Source organism: Haliaeetus leucocephalus, unplaced genomic scaffold (assembly GCF_000737465.1).
Source record: "Haliaeetus leucocephalus isolate CR32 unplaced genomic scaffold, Haliaeetus_leucocephalus-4.0 Scaffold273, whole genome shotgun sequence".
Classification (NCBI taxonomy): Eukaryota; Metazoa; Chordata; class Aves; order Accipitriformes; family Accipitridae; genus Haliaeetus; species Haliaeetus leucocephalus.
In genome coordinates this window covers 2094608-2115992 of record NW_010972709.1, presented here as the reverse complement: position 1 = coordinate 2115992, position 21385 = coordinate 2094608, and positions in this window count along the sequence as shown.

Below are 21385 nucleotides of genomic sequence, written 5' to 3'. Positions count from 1 at the left end.
TTAAGACAGAATTAGGCTTGGTTCATTTATCTACAAAAATCCCTTAAGATAATTTTCCCAAACTTTTTCAGACAAGTTATCTGACCACATTTTTTTCACTCATGTAAATCCAGCCTCAGAAGTCAGATGTGCCATCCCCATGTCATTCGTTGCCTTCGACCTCCTCTGCAATGCCAGAATTAGATGTGTGTGTGTCAGCCCAAGCTGCCAATTCCTCCTGCCTCCCCTAAAAACATCTGCAAGGCAGTGAGCGGGTTTCTATGAAAGCCGTGGCTCCCATACAAGGCAACTTGCTCCCCGGCCAGCAAAGGACAGCTGGAAAGGCTTGACCAAGTAAGAGATATACTTGGCTGAGCATTACTTAATTCTCTACAATGGAGGGGAAGCAAAATACAATCAGGTCACCTAAAAAACCAAAATATCATCCTGTGTTGCTTGTTCCCAAAGGGCGCTTGAGTTTCTGCAAATATCATGCTCATCCCCAGACAAGTAGGGAAGAAAGTCTATCTGGTAGTGAGTTAAATATCTTCCCTTCTCCCACTCACTTCAGAGGGAAGAGTGCCTTGGATGGATAAGTTCCTCCACCAAATCTGCGGGTGTTTGTTTCATGGGTTGTACCCTCCCTTAGAGCAAGCCTGCATCACCAGGTATAGACAGGTAGAGGCTCCTCTGCAGCAAGGCTGAGCATCAGCTCGTGCCCGCTGTTGGGCTGTGGCTGGCAGGCAGCGTGCAGGACTCTGGGGAAACTCAGGTCACTCCACACGCTCCTGTGCAGACCTGGCCTCGTAGCATTTTGAAAGAGAAAGGCGATTGCACATGTCAGGCAGATTAGAAGGTGATAGATAGACAGACAAGCAGACAGGCTGGCTTTTAAATAGTCTTCATATTTTTCCCACGACATCTGTCTACAAGAGTTTAAATTATGATTCTTACTTACAGCTTTGAAAGGATTTAAAATGCTTAAATCCCTGTTAAAAACTAAACTACCAAAGCCTGGCTGGATACTACATTTTTTAATCCACAATGAAAGTAGTGCGCTGGATTTTAAGGGCTGCAGAGCTCTCATGGAAATACCCTGCGAACACTGAGTTCCTCCTAATGATCAACCTGCTATAAAAGTCATTTGGTGCCAGATTCTGATCCTGGCTATATCACAGCTGTGCTGAAGTGAGTCCACCGAAACTCCCCCCTCCTTCTGGGTGACGGATCAGAGTCTGGATGTGCAGTTCATCCTGTTTTGAGACACTACACAAGCAATGACTTTGATGTAGAGGGCCCAGATGCTGGCAGGGATATAGGAGAAGTCATTAGCTGCCTCTCACCCCAGTGAGTGCCGGGAGAGAGCAGCAAGTCCCAGAGCTAAATGCTTTCAGCAGGACAAGCTGCTGCTGCGCCCCAAGCAAAACAGCCATACATCCTATGTGCTCTGCTTCCCCTACACCTAACTGCGGCAGCATGGGGCTCCTGCGGTGCCTGACAGCCTGCTAACATGGCCCAGCACTGTTGGGATGCTCTCCAGCTGCAGCTGGGTCCAGAGGGTCTCTGTCTGAGTGGGAAGCAGGAGGGTCTGGAGAGGAGTCCTCAGCTCCCCAAGCCGGAGTAGCCCTGCCAGTCCCCCCATGCCCAGACACAAGGGGGACGTTGCAGATGAGGCAAGTTCCCAAGGGCATCACTAGCCCAAGCCTTTGGAAAAGCCCATTCGTAGCATAAACAACAGATGATAAAGTCTGAGGGGAGACCTTCAGTTCCCATTAGTCTTTATTTATCATCCTCTTTAAGACAGCCAGGGTAAGTAACTTCCACCTTCCCATGCTGAGCACAGCCTGCTGTCTGCAGGAACTGCACTCCTTCCAGGCAAGCCCCGAACTTCCCAGCTTCTGGCCAAAAACTGAAGCATGGCCAGAGCACAAGCAAGCACGACACCCCATCAGCTCTGAGACCATCACCCTGCCCACCGCCTGTACTTGTGCCCTTCACTTGGTCTCCTACTGCACCGTAGGAAAGGAAGCTCCATTCTGGTTTATCTACAACTGTTGTGCTCTGATGGGGAATTACAGAGGTGGATCTACCAAGGAGGATGAAAAAAGGGACAGGGGTCCACTGCCTTCAGCAGCAGTGCCCTGTGATATACACGGGGACATCCTCGCCATGGGGACTTCCCGCCGGAGGAACATGATCGCTGCCAGATGCAGTGCCTGTTCCCCATCCAGCCTGCAGCTGGATCTCATTGCCGGGGAAAGGCTTTTGACTTCTGACTATTCTGTTTATTCTGCTAAAGACCATAATCATTCTGCTAATTGTTTGGGTTTGTTTGGGTTTTTTTAGCAAGCTCCTATTTTTGTGAGCCCATGTGCTGCACTCCCTCTGCTGGCAGGCTCACTTGGGCTGGAGGAGAGACTGCTGGGGAAGGGGAAAAACAAATCCCTGCTCCAACTGCCGGCAAAATGTCATACCACAAACCCTCCCCAGGCTCTGGCTTCACTAAATGTGAGTGTTAAGACCTGAGAGTGGCATTCTTCTGCCAGCTTTATTCCTCATGGCCTGGTTATGCTGACTCTTGTCAATAAAAAGAAATGGGTGGCTTGGTAAAATTCAGGTAATCTTTGCTTTAGATGGAGAAACTCTTACACTTGAAAGTCATGTCCACAGCAAAGAGATGGGCTTGATGATGGTTTTGAGCTGTGGTGTTCAAAGGAAGACCTTCAGCATGAGTAATTACACCCATGACAAATTGTGAGCAAAAACATGAAAGCAGATCTTGAAATTCTTGATTATAGAAAACCTCCTAAAGGGCAGAAAGCGTCTCCCAAGGAGAAACAAGGGGATGCTTCAGAAAGGTCCCTTCCCAAGCCCCGTGTCAGGAAACACACTTCACAGCAGAATCTCAATGGCATGTTCTCCGACTTCAGGCTGCATTTTTGTTTCATACGTGTGACAGACAACCATTAAACACACCACGACACAGCGGCTGTGACACACCTCGTACTTCTCTGTCCCATCACACGGCACAAGTGTTGCCGACCCTTACAACCCAGCACCGTGACTCAGGTCAATCTCAGACAGCAGCACTGCTGCTGCTGGGCATGGCAGCAGCTCGAAGCAACACCCATGGGAAGTGTTAAAAACTCTGCCAGTGGATTCACAGATATCTGGGGGTGGGAGCAGGACCTGGGGGTCAAACTCTTCCTCAGGACTCGATCAGCCTTAGGGCTCCCAGCATTATGCTATCCCAAAAACGACACCACAGCATTCTGTTTTCCTGTGGGGGTCCTTATATTCTTTGATGAGTTGAGCAAAGCCCAGTGCAAGAAAATCCCTTATGCTTCAGAGAGCATTTCTCATACACAGAACTGCTATTGGGAGCCTTGGATCCACCTCCCATTTCTGGAAAGGCAGTGAATGGGATTAAGCGCAGGGTCTTGCAGCATTTACAGTGCTACTTTCATCATCAGAGGAGTAGAGAAATCTTTTGATGGACATTAGTATAAGCCAGCAGCCAAGACGTTAAGAGTAGGGGAGTTTTTCATCAACCCTATTCAGCAGGAAAGTTAGGAAACGGTAAGGGCACTCTTAAAATCAGTCAAATAAAAGGCAAGACATCCCCCCATATAACTACTTTCTTGCTAAAACTATTAATAAACATTGCACATTGCGTCAATCTCTGAAGGTCAAAGCAATCTTTTTCCCTAGTGGAAGCTCTTACAGAGATTTTTTGAGCTGCATTTTATGCCTAAATATGCTCTTTAATGAGTGCAATTTTACATCTGCTCAGGTAAAACACGCTCGTGTGCATTTGCTTTCTTCCATGTTTTTATTATACCTATTTGGCTGATGATGCCCAGCCAAAAGAAATGAAAGAAGCTGGGAAATAAAAATGGAGTTCCTGCAAGCATTTGTCTTCATAATGAAAAAAAAACCCAAATCAGGAATATGAAGCAGCATGCTTCAGTACCTATTTACTGAGATTTCACTGTACACCTTTTCCTAATATAAAAAAGCACTTAGCTAACATTAAAAAAGACCTTAATTCTTCTGCTAGACAAGCCATTTGCTTCCAGCTATAACACGCAAAGGAAAAACAAGATGGCTGTGAACTGCCCAAAGGGACACAAAGGCTGCCTGACACAGACACCCTGCTGCAGAGCCTCTTAACGAAAGTGCCCCACAGCTGGGGCTCGGAGCAGGGAGTCAAGAATATTAAATACAGCCCAGGCCTGCAAGCAGGAGCCGCTAGCGGAAACCTCTCTAAAAAACTCCAGTACACAGTAAATTAAATCATACAAAGTGGCTCTTATCTCTGCTGGCAATAAGAGGGCAGCGGAGAGAGCGATAGATGAGAAAAATTCAAATGAGTTCGCCCGTGAAAATAATGGTAATTATGAAATATTATTGCTGCTAAGCGCCAAGAGAGGGCCAACAAGAGCTGGGCCACCACACTGGGGCCTGCGCAGCACCTGAGGGGCAGCCTGCCCTGCCCGAGCCCAAAAACGTCCATTATTATTATCAGGATCATGACAAAGGCTCCAGGGGAGATCAAGGGACCAGCCCAGAGGGCTAGTGGGGCGAACCGGCTGACCGGACCCCACAGAGAGCTAGGCCAGGCCTCGCCTCAGCACCCACCGCCATTTCCCCTCCACAGCACCGCCGCCATTTCCCCCTCGCCCCTAGCAACCGCCCCCTTAGCAACGCCGAGCCACGCCCCCTCCCCGCAGCCACGCCCTTCTCGGTCTAACCACGCCTTCCGAATCACGCCCCCTCCGTCTGTCGACGCCGCGCTCCCGCCGCGGGCCGGCCGCCGTCACGTGATCGCGTTGCCTAGCAGCGCCGTGGCCATGGCAGCGCCCGTACACAGGCGGCGGGAGGAGGCCGCGGCGGGTCGCTCAGGCGGGAAGGGGGACGGGTAAGAGCGGCTGTTGGGGACGGGGGGGACACCGGAGACCCCCAGCCGGCCTCGGGGGACCGGCCGGCGGGACAGAGGCCACGGTGAAGGGCGCAGAGACCGCCCAGCCCAGCGCGCTGCCGTCCCCGAAGGCCCTGAGGCCTCCTTGAACTGCCCTGAAGTTCATGGAGAGGAGTGGGGAGAGGAGAGGAGGGAAAACCCTGACAGAAAATAACCTCTCTGCGGCCGGGAGCAGCCCAGGCCTCGCTCCCCGAGCGCTGTGGCGGGCCGGTCAGGCAGGTGCTAATGCTGTTACCGTGTCTAGACCTCAAAGGAAACCCCAAATCTGTGTGTGGGGAAGGCAGGGCGTGGGGAGCCGCAGCAGGCCGTGCCGTGCTGGCTGACAGGGTTCTCAGAGAGACCCTGGGGTGGGAAGGTGTGGTGTGGAGGGGTGTTGCACGGAGCTGCCGTGCCATGGTCCAGGTACACTACATCAGGGCAACAGGTCCTGTCCCCAAAAAGGAGCTTCCTTTTTGTCTCTTTTTACATAAATGTATTGTCTGCATAATGGTGGGCAAGAGCCTCTGCAGTTATACAGATCTTCAGCCCAACGCTGGCAGCAGGGAGATGTCCCTGCAATGCCTTTTCCCAGGACACTGAACTGTGGGATACCAGGATTTAAAAGGTAATTTCCCAACAATTTTGAACCAGGCTGTGTTCCTCAATCTGTGGTTTCTCCCAGGGCCTCCTGGGGGGGGGAATAATTTAAGAAAATATACTTCAGGCCTGTTTCTTCAGTGTCTGTTGGAAATTGGACTCATGGTGTTTGAACCCAAATGTCTGCTCTTGGGGTTGTTCTCAGGCAGAGTTAGCACTGTCTGAGTCAACAGACTGGCCTGTGAGTTTGCCTGTGGCTAGCTCCAGCAATGTGTTAGTTACAGCGGTTTTCTAGAGAGCTTTGCTGGGGTTTCGGGGTTGGGGTTTTTTTGAGTCTTATCATGTTTTATTTAGGAGACATACTTACTATAAAGGATTCTTGAGATAGAAGGGGCTTTTTGCTGTCAAGAGCAACATCACAAAAATTGGATATCTGCAGCTCTCTTCTCATACCCTATTCCCTTTGTATTATTGGTAATTACGTAATGTTAAAAGAACCTTAAGCAGAAGATGTAGGAAGACACAATCTCTGCTCCCAAAACCTACTGTTCCAAGTTACAGAAACAACAGAGTGAGTGACAGGTGGCAAATGACATGCTGGAGAGAAGGCTAAAAGAGATCGCTAATTCTATCAATTTAATGAGTTCTTTCCTTATCAGCTTCAGCGCTTGTCCAGATCTGCTAAGTAGCTTTTCTTAGAGATCGAATGACTATGAATTAGCATGTGGCAGCTCCTTTTGTTACACAACTGACCAGATTTTCGACAGTTCAGTCTCTAAAGAGCTGAGCTGTTTTCAAAGCCTGGCCGCTAAAGCAAGCTTGCAGATGGCAGCTGAGCTCTTCTGAAAATCAAGCCTCATGCAGGGCCAGATTGTGAGGCTATGGGGCCTCCACCCACCCAGGCAATACCCAGGGCCTCACAGAGTCCCTCTGAGAAGTTTTCACCCTGAGACTTCCCTGGGGTGGAAAGCCAGCTGGGGGAGTCAAGACAGCCACAATGCTCACAATGGGAGCCTGTGTTCAGATTGAACTTGTGTGGCTGCATCCACACCGAAGCAGCAGCAATCCAGACTGTCTTAGGAGGTATTTTGCACTAGCCTAGGAAATGTGATGCAGTGTTTTCAGGGAAATCTGTCTTCCCTTCATTTGCAAAAGTGTTTTCTGTCTGGGAGTGCAGTGCACTGCAGCAATCCTTGCTCTCCTCCACTCTTCTACCCAGGGAATGGATCTAGCTCAGGAAAGGCATCTGTGAGGATAACCTTAGCCCCAGGTCTTCCTGCTCCAGGGCTCTTTGGTAACTTCTAGAGTAGTGTTGTAGAACAAGGACCTCACTTGTCTCATTTCTACCATCATGAAAACCAATCTTGTTTTACCTTGGACCACACGAATACCAGAGGCTGACCTCGTCTTGAGAAACTGGATAAGCGCTAAACCTCAATGTGCAACCATTTGTAGAGCTTTAACCCACACGAAGGCCACTTCCATCAGCAAAGAGAAACCTTGAAACTAAAAAGCCAAACTGCAGGTGGACCTTGTTTATTAGGCAAGGGTACTTTTTTTTTTTCAGCAGATTTGAAATTGAGTTGTGTTTTATAAATTGCAAATGTAAAACATGACTATTTTTATTCCTATTTGTCCATAATATTTTCATACTGATGCAAAAGCTTTTCCCCTCAAAGTTCTTAAGATGTTTTTTGCTTCACTACAGAAGTCAGGAAATGAAGCCACATTTTGCATGGAAGACAAAGGCACTCAGCACATTTCACGTGCACGAGGACAGGTAGGGCAGGTGCTGCTGAAGCAAGGGACCTTTTGAGCCACACATCTGAGCAGGGTTTTGGCCTCTCTGAGACTCATCCCTCTGATGCTTAGGTGACACTTGGCAGGAAAATACATTTCCGTTTTGTAGCAGGAGTTGACAGAATTGATGCATTACTGCGTTTGGAGATTTAAGACAGATGAACAGGCAGCTAGATCTGCACTGGCTCTGATTAAGTACTGTGGAGTCAGTCTCCTGAATTTCTGTTCGTGAGTGACAAACAGCGTGGAAGTGAAAGCCTGCATTTTGTTATAGGCTCACCAATATAATGTTTTAATGAACCATTTATGAGCGAGCCTTATGAATAACTATTTTACTCTGAGTTTAGATTTTTTTAAGGGCACTGATAGAAATTTAAGATTTTTCAGCTTCATATGGCTACTGAGCTGAACTTAACTGCTTAAAAGCTATATAGATTAGCTGAAAATAATCAATCAATCAGAGCTACATTTCCTATACAGTAAAAGAAGCATGGACATAGACTTCATGCAGAAATACACAGGCACCTTCACTGAAAGTGTGCCAAGTATATAGATAGATAGATATACATATACACATATACACAAATCTGTACACAAATTCTGTAGGTGCATCCATATGCATTATTTGTGTGCACAGTTATTTTTAAGTGTATTCAAAACTGTAGCAAATGACTAGCTAGAACTGAAACTGTTTTCATTTGCAGTTACAGTAGATGCACACGCTATCACAGCAATCACACAAGGCTGTGCACATGCAGCCTTCTTAGAAACCGCCTCATGCAACTTCTGTTGAGGCAAAGAGGTATTGTGCTGGTGCCTTTGAACCTGTACACCACATCAAGAGTGAAAGGAAAATAACACACCAAGGACCTCAGTAAACATGGATTATCTTGTTTACTGTAACCACTTAAAAATGGCAAAGGCAGCCTTGTGTTCTGCAGAAGTCAAGTACTTTGCCCTATTTATATAATAAGGCCTTCTCATGCATTGCCGGCTCCCCACATGAAGTGTCGTGAGTCAAACAGGACTCTGAGTAGGTGGGGCCTTCACCAGACAGCTCTAAGACTTCAAAAGTTTCAGTTCCTGAACAGGTTTTGCAACAACACCCTGAAGCAAGAGATTACGAGACAGTTTGGCTGTGTTGAGTCATGAGCCACAGAGGCTTCAAATAGAGCTCCCCGAGTTGTTCACTGTAGTGTGCGCTGCTCCTCTGGCAGCAGAGGCAGAGAAAGCAGAAGCAGTTCATGGTATAATAAACTGGTAGAAAGACATACGCTTAGGTATGTCTGGCATCCCACTTGCAGAGTCCAATGTCATCCTTAAAACCACTTCCTCCTTCTCATCAGCAGCATCCTGTGTGATTTCCTGCGTTGTTTTGTAAGAGTAGTACAAATGAAAGGATTCCTCATTTATAGAAAGCCATTTTCTGTCTTCAGCGGCTTTTCTTTTAAATCTACTTACAGAACCCCTCTTTAAAGCATTTTTCTAATAGGTTTTCTTTTTTCTTTTTTTTTTTCCTTTTTTTTTTTTTTTTTCCCCTGGAATTCAGAGTATATCTCTCTACAGTCAAAGTCCTTTTCCTGGCTTTTTCTTTGTTTTGTGTTTTATTTTTTTTTAAATATAGTCATTGTTCACATAGAAACCCCCAAATTCACTACTTCTTTTACAAAGTATATTTTCTGAGATACAGCACAGCAAAGTTTTTATTGCATGCACAAGAGCTAATTTTTCACTTAAATCACTTACTGATCTTAATGACTACCAACGTTTTGGGCTTTATTTCAAAAAGAAATTAATTTCCTTTCCATCCTCATCCAAAATCCACTGTGAAGAGCAAATGTATTCAGAGTAATTTGCATGCACCATGCACCATTCCTACTATTGTTAGGATATCACTCCCTCCCACAGGCACGTAAAGCTGCTTACTCAATGCTTAAGGCCAAACTCTAACGCTACTTTGATGGATCTTAAACTGAGGTAAGTTGGCATCTTCTGGCAGCTCCTGAAACAGCTTTGGCAGAAATTTAACCTCCTTTACACTCAATTAAGATTCTTTTAGTCTCACTTAAGCTGCCACCCACCTTCCATTGTGTGTTATAAACCCTCCAAACACCCTAAACTTTCTTCTTTTGTGTTAATATGTAAATTAAATCAATTTACCTTCCTGCTAGTCATGTTCATCGGGGTACAAATCAATCTAAGGAGAACCCAGCTGAGGCAAAGGCAGACTGCTTATATGCCACCATATCCCTCTGCTCTGAACATGTTCTTCTCTGTGTCTTGTTGGCTTGTCTGCTTAGAGTCAAACTAATTTACTCAATCATCTCCTTTGTTATTAAGAACATTGTCAATGAAATAAACCTGAGGATCTGTGTAGCATAGACAAAGTCGAAGGCTTGTTAGCGCTGTGGGGACCAAACGCATTTGTTGCTCCTGACCAACAGCATTTCCTGTGATAAGAATAGCTTCTGGTTACCACAGGCTGTCACATATTTATGCACAAATTCCAGTTTCTGAGAACTAAACGAGTATGTCTCAGGCTGCCCTTCGTGTGAAACTTGACAGGTTTGGTTCACACGCCCTGGTGAAAAACAAGCTTGCTCCCATAGTTTGTCCATGGGTTTGTACTCGTTTTCCCCGGGTCTTTCAGCTCTGGCAGGCACCTCGCCACACTTCAGCCATAATGCTGTGTTTAATCCACCTTTAGTATAATTTTTACCTGCAGTCATTGGCCACCTTGTGCTAATCTGCAGTCAGCTATGTTTTACACTGAGGGTTGAAACCAGGAGCTAGACTTCAGGTTTTATTCTAGAATACTGGTATGACTGCAAGGAACCTGTTTTGGTAGCAACAAGCTAAATTCAACAGTAGTTTCTGTTTTATACTGACTGTTTTCAGAAGTTGTTGACCTAAACCTGCCTGTCTGGGCTTCTGTGTCGTGATGGCATCCTAAATGTGAGACCCCTGTGTTTGTGTGGCAGTCCTTTATTCAAGAGCTGTGGTTTCTCAACATTGGGATTCTGGCCAGTGCTCCCCAGCTGCAGTGGGTGCTGCAGATACATGGCAGCAGCAGCAAGTAATGAGCGTAAGACCTCTCCGAGTCCCAGTTTTAATATGGGTGCTGATGTTTGCAATCTTTAGTCAGCTAATTACCCTTTGTGGTGTCAGTAAAAGATGCTACTTGGGATCTTCCCGGGCCTCTTATAAGGATCAGTTGGTTAATGTATGTGGAAGGTGAGAATATATATGATGCTTTCTGAACAACAGATGTATTGAGACTTCTTGATCACCTGGGTATTTGATGTCCAGTGCCTTGTACCTTCTTCATTGCTCTCAGCCAGAAGTAATCAGCACAGGCAAGGCAGTACCTAGCATCTTTGCGCTTTTTATACTTGGCAAGGTCGTCACAGCCTTTTGTGGCTTTGACTCATGCCCTCAGCTCATGCTGCAGCTGGGATGGCCACTGGTAACCTCGGCATTTGGACTGAGATTGAACCACAGTTCCAGGAACGCTGCCTGGCCCAGCTTCCCTGCTGATGTGAACTGTGGAGCTGCACTGACTTACTCTGGCCAGTGCCTGGCTGCCTAGTTCCTTCCTTAGATTTTGGTTTGTTTTAGGTCAAAGACTGCCTTGGAATTGAGGAAGGCCATGAATCTCCCAAGATACACTTAACAAGCTGACATGGTCTGAGCTACTAAAACAAAACACAAGCCATAGAAGACTTTTTGTGTGATCCCTGAACATTTACAGTCTTCCTGTTTTACTGTGCAGGTGAAATTATTCCCTGTTAAATTGTGTTTCTGCTGCAGGTATTCTGTTTCCATCCTGAGACAGCTTTTCTCAGAACTTGAAAACATCATTCTTTAATCAACTGAATTGGACTTTGAATCTCATGAAGTGGCAGAGACTAAGTACACTGTGTCTATAATGGCCCATCTGTCTTCTGTGAAGCTGTACAGAGCACAGCCAGAGGACCTTTGGGCTCAACTAAAAACGTTACACTCGAATGAAACCTGAACTAAAAATAGTAATTACTGGAAAACAAAGGGGACAACCTGACCCCACAGTTGGCAGTCTTAGTACAACAGCAGTGATATGTAATTGTCTGCATATTTCTAAACTACACTTGGGAACAGCTTCCAGGAGCTTCCAAGTAGAGATGCACGCACAGCTCTGGCAGATGGTTTCTCCTTGTAGGAGAGAAGGGTCCTTGGACTAGCCAGGCCTCATCCCAAATACAGACTAGGCTCTTTGGCATATTGCAGCTCAACTACATGCAAAAGCTGTCAGGACCAGACCTGACTCTTTTCCCTGACAGCAGAGGATTTGAACAAAAGAGTGAAGCTCTAAATAACCCTGATAAAATAAGACTGGGTCATTGTAAGAGTGATGCCCTGTGCGGTGGTAGAAATCCCAGTGTAGGTCAGGGTCCAGAATTATTAGGCAGTGAACAGATGTCCTGCAATCAAGGTGGAGAAAACAGGCATAGTATGAGAAATGACAAAGATTTGAGTTTGCTAGGGTTAAAGGACAGGTCAGCATCAAAGCCACAAGCAAGTTGCATATCTTCTGAGCCTGAAAGCAATACTTTTATTCACTGGCCATACTAAAGAAACTATTGGTACTGTAAATTAGTACTAATGTTAGTGAGATCTCTTCTAGCCACTCCCTTGGCCAGATGGCCTTTATATTTTTTCATGTAAAGTATACCAGGTAACTCACAAAACCTCTGTCCTCATACACAAATATAATTCTCCTCTCATCATCTTCTTTTTTTCCCCTTTAGGTTGCTTTGCAGTTCACAGCTGAAATACAGATGACTTCAAAACAGAGATACTCACACACACAGAGGACTACTCCCAAACCAAAAGCATCTCTCCAACACAGCCCAAGAGAGGCCAAGGTATCTGGTTTTCGCTAAATCCACTGCTGAGAAAATGAAAATTGTGCTGGCCTCCCACATCTTCATGATGGATAACAGTTACTTCAAAGAAGCCAAGCCTAGCATAGACAAAGAGCAAAAGAAAAAGGCCAGGGTCTTCAGGCTGTTCAGAGCTGCAGAAGCCCACACTCACCTCGAAACCTGAGACTCTGCTATCAGGAGTTGGGGTAAGTTAACCACCAGAGGATCTCCCAGCAGGGATCAGGCTGTAGCAGTGAGAGGCAGGGCTAGTGAATGCAGTGTATCAATCAAACTTGTTCAGCCTATCCTGAAATGTCACTTTTCAGATGTTCTCTGTACGATTAGAACCAGGAAGAGCAGAAGTAAAAAGTACATTTATTTTTTCTCCATGTGTTCAAGTTTCTCCACTGCTTTTCATGGGGGGCACCCTCTAATCTGTGCTGTGAAATGGCATTAAACTGAGGGAAAACATTTCAACAATTATCATAGACATTTGCATGTGGCAAAATTGTCTTGCCTTACATTACATTAGAGAAGACATGAAATTTGAAATGGAAGTTTGTACCAAATTCTATGGTCCTTTATACCAGGTTTGAGCACTACTGAATCATTTAGCAGAACAAATTCAATCCAGATCATGCCTGGGCACACAATTACGTTTCTGTTGAATTAGCCAGAGTACATAATACGGCATTTATGCTGGCTTTATGCCGGCAGTAGGAAGAAAGACAATATCTAATCTGGCATAAAGCCTACCAATACAGACTTAATGTCATAACTTTTTGAACAATTTTGAATGGGATCAGTGCTTTGGGTTGTGTGGTCTAGCATTTTGTATCCAGGAGCCCTAGAGCCAGATTTCCAGTATCATCAACTTACAACCATTTTTGCAGCATTTAAAGTGTCTGTTTCTCCATAAAATTTTCTCTTGTTATGCCTCCTCACATGAGCCCCTTGTCCCACTTGAAGTTCTTGTTGTAGTCCATTATAGCGCTGTACTGTATGTAACATGTAGTCAGGATCTCTCTCACAACAGCCTTTCACTGTAGCTCCTAAGGTCCTGCAGAATTGTACGTGCATGTAATTGTGTGTAAATTTTGTAATACAAATATCACACTTGTTTGTTCGACTGGACCAATGGATGCACGCTAGCTGTCGTTTGCTTGCGCAGTTACTATAATGTTGCCCATGCAGCCATGGGAACTGTCAGCACCAATCTCTCAATCCATCTTTCTAATGGTCATTAGTGGCATCTGATTTCTGAAGGGACCTATGCTTCTGCATGTCTCCGTAATACAGAACTTGGGTTGGAAAAGTCTATGCTTGCTGTCATTCACGGAAGGTACTGTTTTCTAAGAAAACCGACAGAGTGCCAGACTGTCATTCACTGAGGAACTTAGAAGAATCTACCCTCTGAGCTGTTTTACCTGCTGACACTTCTCATCCAGTCAGTTTTACTAAAGTAATCCTTCTAATTTACAGCTACAGGCTGGAGTTTCTCTGTGTAGTCTTTGGGAGAAAATCCATTCTGGAAAAGTTGCTTATTTTAGAACCCACAGCTTCAAGGAAGATATTTTTCCCTAATCCTAAACTAAATGATATCATACTTGGCTAGTGCTGTAACCATGGTACTGAAGTTATTTATGACTCTGAAATTAATGCTATAGTTAGCAACACTGGAACAGGGTTTCTTCTATGCTACTGTCCAACTGCCTCGCTCTCCCAGCCCAAGGCTACACTGGAAAGCAAGACAGAGTGTCTCCAGAGGGTCTTTAATTTGCAGTAAACAATGTCAGCCTTTGCTGATTTCAAAAACTTGGCAACACACAAGTGGGTATGCACAAAGATGCACCTTCTAAGGAAAACAAAGCACTTGGCTATGTTTTTATTGATCTTATTTTGTTAGGAGATTTATTTGTTTTTGTTTATTTTAGTTCTTAAAGTAAATGCTAATTTCCGTGAAAGGACCTGGAACTGCAGTGTGCAGAGCCAGGACTGGCAGGAGGAGGGAGAGCTCAGCTGTACACTACTCATCAGCTCTAACATCAGGGAATCACCACGAGGGCAAAGAGCAGAGGTCAGCTTTTATGCCTGGGACACTCTGCGAAAGTTGCCTCATAGAAATGGATAGCCTGTGTATACAAGATATCTAGGGACCAAACCAACGTTATTCCAGTCTGATCCCTCTGCAAAGATCCCAGAGAAGGTTGGGAAGAATCCAGCAAAGTAGAGAACAGAAGAAACATAGAAAACCACACAATGCTGAATCCCTCCTGGTCAAAGATCAGGCGGCTCCCTGCTTCCACAGGGCAGACCGCTGAGAGAAAAGCTCACGGCCACATCCTGAGGCTCAGACGGCAGCCTAGTGACCCAGGCACCTCTCTGCTCTTCCAGGGGACTCGCGCCAGCAGCAGGAGCTTCTGCATGCCTTACACAGCAGATCACCTCTCAAGTCAGGGAATGAAGAGAATCATAAAACAACACTGCAATAAAAGCTTTGCAAATAGAAAAATAAAGGGCAAAACACAAAAAGAAGAAAGTGGAGGAGGAGAAAGGAGAGACCAGAGAGCGCCAAGAAGTGTGAGAGTTGATGTGATACTGCACTGGGATGCAAGGGTACAAGGGCAGCCCATCCGCTGATCCACAACAAAGGGCAGTTTGTGTGAATTTAGACAGCTCATGTCACAAAGTAGGCAAGCCTATCTCCATCCTCAGTGCCTGCTTTCAGATAGCAGACTGGCAGCATAGCATTTTTGGTGGCTCGTGCCACTACCATGCTTCCATTTGATATAAGTCTGTCTTCATATCAGTTCTGCTACTTGAATTAACCTTTTTATGCTGCCTTTGAACACCAGTTGACACAGCAGTCTAATTCTGGTCACCCCAAGAATAATGAGAAGCCAAATCGTTACCCCCTGCTTTAGGGCTTTTCAGATATTCTGGGCTTGGGCCCAATCTGATTTACAACTCAAGCTGATGGAAGAAAGTCTCAAGGCCTTCACTGAGAGGTAGATAAGGCATTCTGGGAAAATTTACTGGGGGAGAATGCAGCATTTATTTGGGGTTTCAGTTTTATTTTGGTTTACAGTCTAAACTTCTAATTCCCAGAGCCACGATTCTCCCATTGCCTTCATGGGATTTATATTGGAGTCACTTGACCGGGTTTTGCTCTGTCTAACATAATTGCCTTCTTTATTTTTTGCTTTTTTTTATTTTTTCTCCTTTTGACCACAGGCGAAGGAAATAAATCATCCAATACCCTGCCAGCAAACTGCCATAGGCGCTTTGAGACGGGAGGCGTTTCTCCGGCCCTGAAAGAGCATTAAAAAAGAACTGGCTGATAACTTGGACAGGGTTCAGGTATGTTTGTGCACATACCAGCAGTTAAACTGATTTCTTCTACTATCTTATCTGTCCATTTCTGGTTTTAAAGAGGAGGAAGTTTGGCAGGCAAGTTACTCTTGGAATGCACTCAGTAAACCATGGGCAAGAGAAGTGAAGAGCATAAATAGAAATAACCATAGGTACAGCAACTGGGAGCCTGACTGCTGGCTTCTATTCCTAGCTTTACCCATGACTCACTTGGTGACCTTAGAAAGCCACTTCACCTCTCCATGTTCCAGCTTTCTCACAGGCAAAATCACCCATTTCACAGGTTACCCCAGGTAGAGGGACCCTGTCTCTCCCAGCTGGGTGTCTTTGGAGGAAAAGCCTCACCCTTCTCCCTCTGCCAGCCCCGGGCCATTCCACCGCGCAGGATCAGGGCATTGCAGACGTGGCGCCTTGCTCCCAGAGGGGAGCTGGCAACTTTAACCGAGTGCATTTTGTGAAGCTTTTTGGGATCCTTCAAGGAAAGGAAAAGCACTATAACAAAATGTTGCTAATTATAGCATGACAGCATACAACACATTCCTGCTCTGGACAGAACTCTGCTATCAGCCAACTTAATTATACATTACCTTTGCCCAGTTCCCTCCTTATTAACTGTAGCCACAGCACTGAGCAAAGCCAATTTGCTGCTTGCTCTCCATTTCTTCTTACTCAAGACCAATTCCTTGACAGCGACAGCTAGACCGTGAGACTGTTACACTGGGCTGTGTCTGCTCCCCTGCCTGCGCTCCGCCCTACTCGCCCTAGCAGCTGTAAACATGTCTTTTGACTTTATTCCTGCCCGTCTGGAGCAGATTCCTGGGATGTTAATGGCAGATGCAGCCCTGGCCTTGGACAGGCAGTCCCATAGCTGGAGCAGGATGGAGCTGCACTACTGCATCGGGAACCTGCAAACACCCTGGAATGGGTCACTGGAAAAGGAGACCCTGTTTTTGCAGGCAAAGCTTGTTAGTGGTGCTTGAGAGCTTGCTGCACCAGTCAGAGGGGTGGCCCTCCATACATCTCAACCCCAAGGCTCTAGCCATGGTGCAGTGCAGGGAGTGTCAAAGGCTTGGTGCTAGCAGCAAGCAAGAAAGCTGCAGTAAAAGCCACAGAGCTCACGTACACTGTTAGCCCCTCTGCGTGCATCAGGACCAGCAGCAGCACAAAGGCATCCTGGATCAATCTAATTTCTGTATAAAAACAGGAAACTGCCCCTCCCTTCGCCAAAACAGAGGAAGAGCTGCATGGCCTATATCTGTGTCACTGAGAAAAGGGGCAGGGGAAGGAGCAAATGGGTCCCTTCATCTTATCCAGGAGCATGTCAGAAAAAGGATACCTCGGTCAATTTGTTCTAGGGATACTTCTAAGTCTGTCCCCAGCACAGGTCTTGGAAAACAGAAAGTGAGAACATCTCTGCTCCAACAGGGTTCAGACCAGACAGGCTCAGACCTCTCCTAACACCCATTTCCAGTAGGAGAAGCAGATGGGGGTTTTGCTGCAAGCAGCAGGGCAGGGGTGCCTCCCTGAGACACCCTGGGCTGCAGGCATTTCATATGGGGCCTCTGGTTCAAATTCAGTTTGGGCTCATGGCAGCTGAACCCTAGTGCTACCTGATGGTTGTTCTGTGAGCTGGAGGAAATGAATCCTCACACACAAGCCCGCCAGCCCTCCCCTCCTCCTCCAGCAGTCACAGCAGGGAAAGCCGAGACTGATTCAAGACTGAGAAAAAATAAACCCTTTCCCTTCAGAAACAGCACCTCCCACAAGGTGCCGGACCAAGCATTTTAAGGTGGGGGGAGGTTCTTATTTTTGACACTTCTGTAATGAAAAACATCTTAAGAGTGCAGGCATGTCAAATAATACCTTCCCTCTGTCCCACATCCATTACAGAAAGAAGAGGGGAAAGTGAGAAAACATCTATGTTCCTACTTCTTTTCTTTATTCCCCTGGACTGAGGCGAATCTACCAGCGACAGATACAGCTTGGGAACTAGCATCTGAGCCAACGTTTCCTCAGTCCACAGCACCCTGCTCTCCTTTACGTCATCATCTCACACTGCTTTTGTATTACAGAGGAGTCACATAAGGCAATACTAGATGATGAAAGAAGTGGAGTATTTAACAGAAGACCCTAAAACTTTGAGGAACTCTTTAGAATAATTCAAGATAGCTGATGAATTGGGATGGGGGACAAGGAATAGCCAGATGTTTCAGCTACCGAGTTAAATAATTGTTTCCTAACCTGTGCAACAGCTTCAGCTACAGTAGATGGGCCTTCAGCGCTTGCAGTGTGGAAGAGCTAGAGGAACAGGCAGGTTAGCCACACAAGTTAGCCCAGGATCTTACTAATGTAAGATGTAAATGTAAATCCTGCAACTTGATTGCATTTGCTCTGGAATTGCACGCGCATAAATCAGGCCATAATCCAAGCTTCAGCCATTTCAGTGTCACCTGATCAATCAGAAATAGGGATTGTATGGTGTTAAACCAAAAACCACATACAAAAATTGTTCTGCATATAGAAGTTGTTCTCAGCTTAGCATATAAGTGAGAAACCTCAAAGTCATGAGCAGTTTTTCCTGACAGCGAGTCCTGGACCTTGCTGTCTTAAAACCGAAATATCAGAATCGTACTTGTTCACACAGTCATAACCATTTTCTTTGTCTGCTGTCTTGTAGCCAGCAGGTCATGTACACTTGTGTTTAGATGTGTCCACAGAGGAATCCAACCTGCAAATAAAGAGCTGCAACAGAAGTTGTGGTTTTGTTATTACTGCTCAAGACTGAGATTGTGTGAGAAAAACACTTTCCCGTTCAGGTGGAGGAAATGGAAAGCACAAAGATTCATTACTTTGCTATTCAACAGAGCAGATTTCTAATGAACTCTCTCTGCCAAACAATTTAGAGCCAAGGAAGTGACAGAGAGATGCTTTTCATACAAGTAGAATAAAAATCAGAGAATATAGTTCTTGGACTAGATTATGCAACCAAGAATATCTTTACCTTCCCCTCTTGTTCAAAGTATTTTCTTTTCATTATAGACATTTGACCTTGACCTCTCAAGCCTTCCCCTCAAACATGCTCTTCCCATCTCTAATCATCTACATCACCTTCCCCCTGCAGCCAAAGAGCGGAGACTTTCCACTAGTTCTCCAACATACCTGCAGGAGCTCTTCCACCTGCCTGTGGACCTTTGTACAGAGACCAGACCAAACCGTGCTCATTTTTACATGTGGAAGATCTCCAAAGTGTCTTTCAACTCCTACATTTTCAAAAGTCAGAGCTGCTTTTGAACTATCACAGCAGACATAGGTTGGAGCAGACTGGATTTGGTCCAAATTTTTCCACTGTCCATCTTGTGATCAAGGAAAGGGCACAGCTGTCTAGATCTCCTCTGCCTACCTTGATTTCAGCCAAAAGTAACCAGAAGAGTCCAGCCACCTCAGTTTTGTCCTTATTGTCACCACTTCCAACTTCTGTCTGACATACTTCATAACAACTGTTGAGCCATCTCTCAAACAGTGATGAGAGTTTGAGAGAAAGTCTGTAGATCACTGAGAGGCTCAGATGAAAACCGTAGTGGTAATACAGATTAGTGCCCCCAAGGCCCTGCCATCTTGTACCACCCGGCAGCAGAGCTGATAATTTGCAGCGATTCCCTCAAGAAGGACATCTCTACAATACCAAAGGCAGGCTTTGGGGCTGCAGTGCCTGTGCTGCTCTTAGTCCTGTCCTCGAAGACCAGCACTAGCCCTTTTGGCTAAGACTTCTGCTAAGCTCCTTCTCCCTGCCTGCCCCCTCCCAGCTTGGCATGAAAAAGCAAACAAACAGCTCTGTGAGCTGCAGAATTGCAGAGTCTGGCTTTCAACAGGCTGGCGTCTCTTGAGGGACTGACCTGGGTGCCTGAGAGGGCACAAACTCTGACTGAAGCTTTTCCCACGGTTTGGGCATCAATCAACTGTCGGAGCTGTGCAGATTCTCTAGTGTCTAATAAGGTCTGACAGCATGTGTTGGTCTTTCTCACAGTTGCAGCCCTGGCAGGGTCATTCTTTACCCAGCTGTTTGTAAATGCAGGAACTGAGCTCTATACCTCTGTCAGTTTTGGATAAAACTGGCCAAAGGGTTAAAAAGTTTTTAAAGAAGAGAGGAATTTGGAAGAATATGAGTGCACTGATATACAATGTGATTGCATAAGCTCTGTTAGATTAGGAAATCAAAATAACCAACCCTTTTCCCTCTAAATATGATAGAATTTATAGTTGTGTTGCTCCCAGTAGTGCAAAATTCCCTTTTAAACTTTGCTCTACAACCTGCGGAGCGCCACACTCCAGAACTTCAAGTTGTTGCTTTATCTTCAAGCTTGAGTACTGGAGAGACAATCTTTACACTTCAGGCTCCTGTGGGAAAAGCCTGACCCCAACCAGAATGACTCTTAAGTCAGCATGTGAGCAGTCACGGGGAGCCATGGAGATACGCGGGTTTCTAGCACACCTGATAGCTAAGGTAGAGATCAGTACGGGAAATGCGGCTCTGACATTCCTCAGGAAGCTCTGGAGCCTTGAAAGAGCAAAAAAAGGCTGTAAAGGGTGCGCAGGTATTTCTCAAAAGGCAATAATTTAGCTGTGATGGGACTGCAGAGCCCAAACCAAGTATTCTGCAGAGACAGCTCTGCGACTGAGACACACAGGGTGGATTTACGCCCCAGAGCAGGGCTGGTCTCTAGGGCAGCTCTGCCTCCTGCACCCACATGTGCCAGCTCTTTGCACCCACGGCCTGTGAGGTGAGCATCACCTCGCTGCGTCCTCGGGCTGCCCTCAGCAGACAGGAGATGCATATTCAGGGACAGGATGAACATGACCTTTACAATCTCAGCTCTGACAAGCGCTTCCTGAGCGGTGACAGCTGAGTTGCTTCTCCTGTAACTCCCACTTGGGCTGTAGTAGCTCAAGTACTGTTGTTTCCTCCAAGCTCCAGGCCCAGGTGCATCTTTTCTGGGTCACTCCAGTCAAACTACCCTCTGCTGCTTAGAAAGCTTTAAAAGGCCCAGGTAGCTGGTGGGAGAAAGAGGCTTTTCTAAAGCAAAACATCTCAGTAGCCTTCACACATCCTCTTCCATTACCTGCCAGCCTCTCTCAAGGAGCACACAAGCTGGAAACACCCTGGGAGGGATCAGCCCATTCTGCCACACCAGCAAGGCTGATGCTGCAGAGTGCTTTGGAGATGGGTGTTGAGCAACCGTTGACAGGATTTCTCCATCAAATGCTGCTTTGCAGACCCATCGGGAGCCTTGCTGTATCTCAGTCGTGACACAGGCCGACTCCTCTCAGGTACTCAGCAGAAGAGGCTTCCTGGTCCCTAGCATCCCGCCTGGAGTTACCGGACTTCTCCGTGAGGAGGAAAACCAGCTTTGCAGGTGCTTGCTTTGGGCTATACTCTCTCCAGGCAGAGGTCACCTCTGCTCACACAGCACTGTCTTACAGCAACACCATCAGAAAAGTTAGAGAAAACACCCACCCAAGGCCCCGCTCTCTGCTTTCCGGAGCTTTTGGAAATGCCTATCGGGTACCAAAGGGACACGACACCAGCACCCAGCCGGATGATGCCCCGGCTGCCCAAGTGCACTTGGGCTGGAGCTTCCCTGCAACACTGGGTGCAAGTCTCCGCTCTCTGCCCCGCAGAACGCCTTTCTTCTCCCCACCGGCCGAGTGGCCGGGGGCTGGCGAGGGGGGGGACACCGAACCGGGGCCCCGCCGAGCCGCCGCCGGGGGGGGCGGG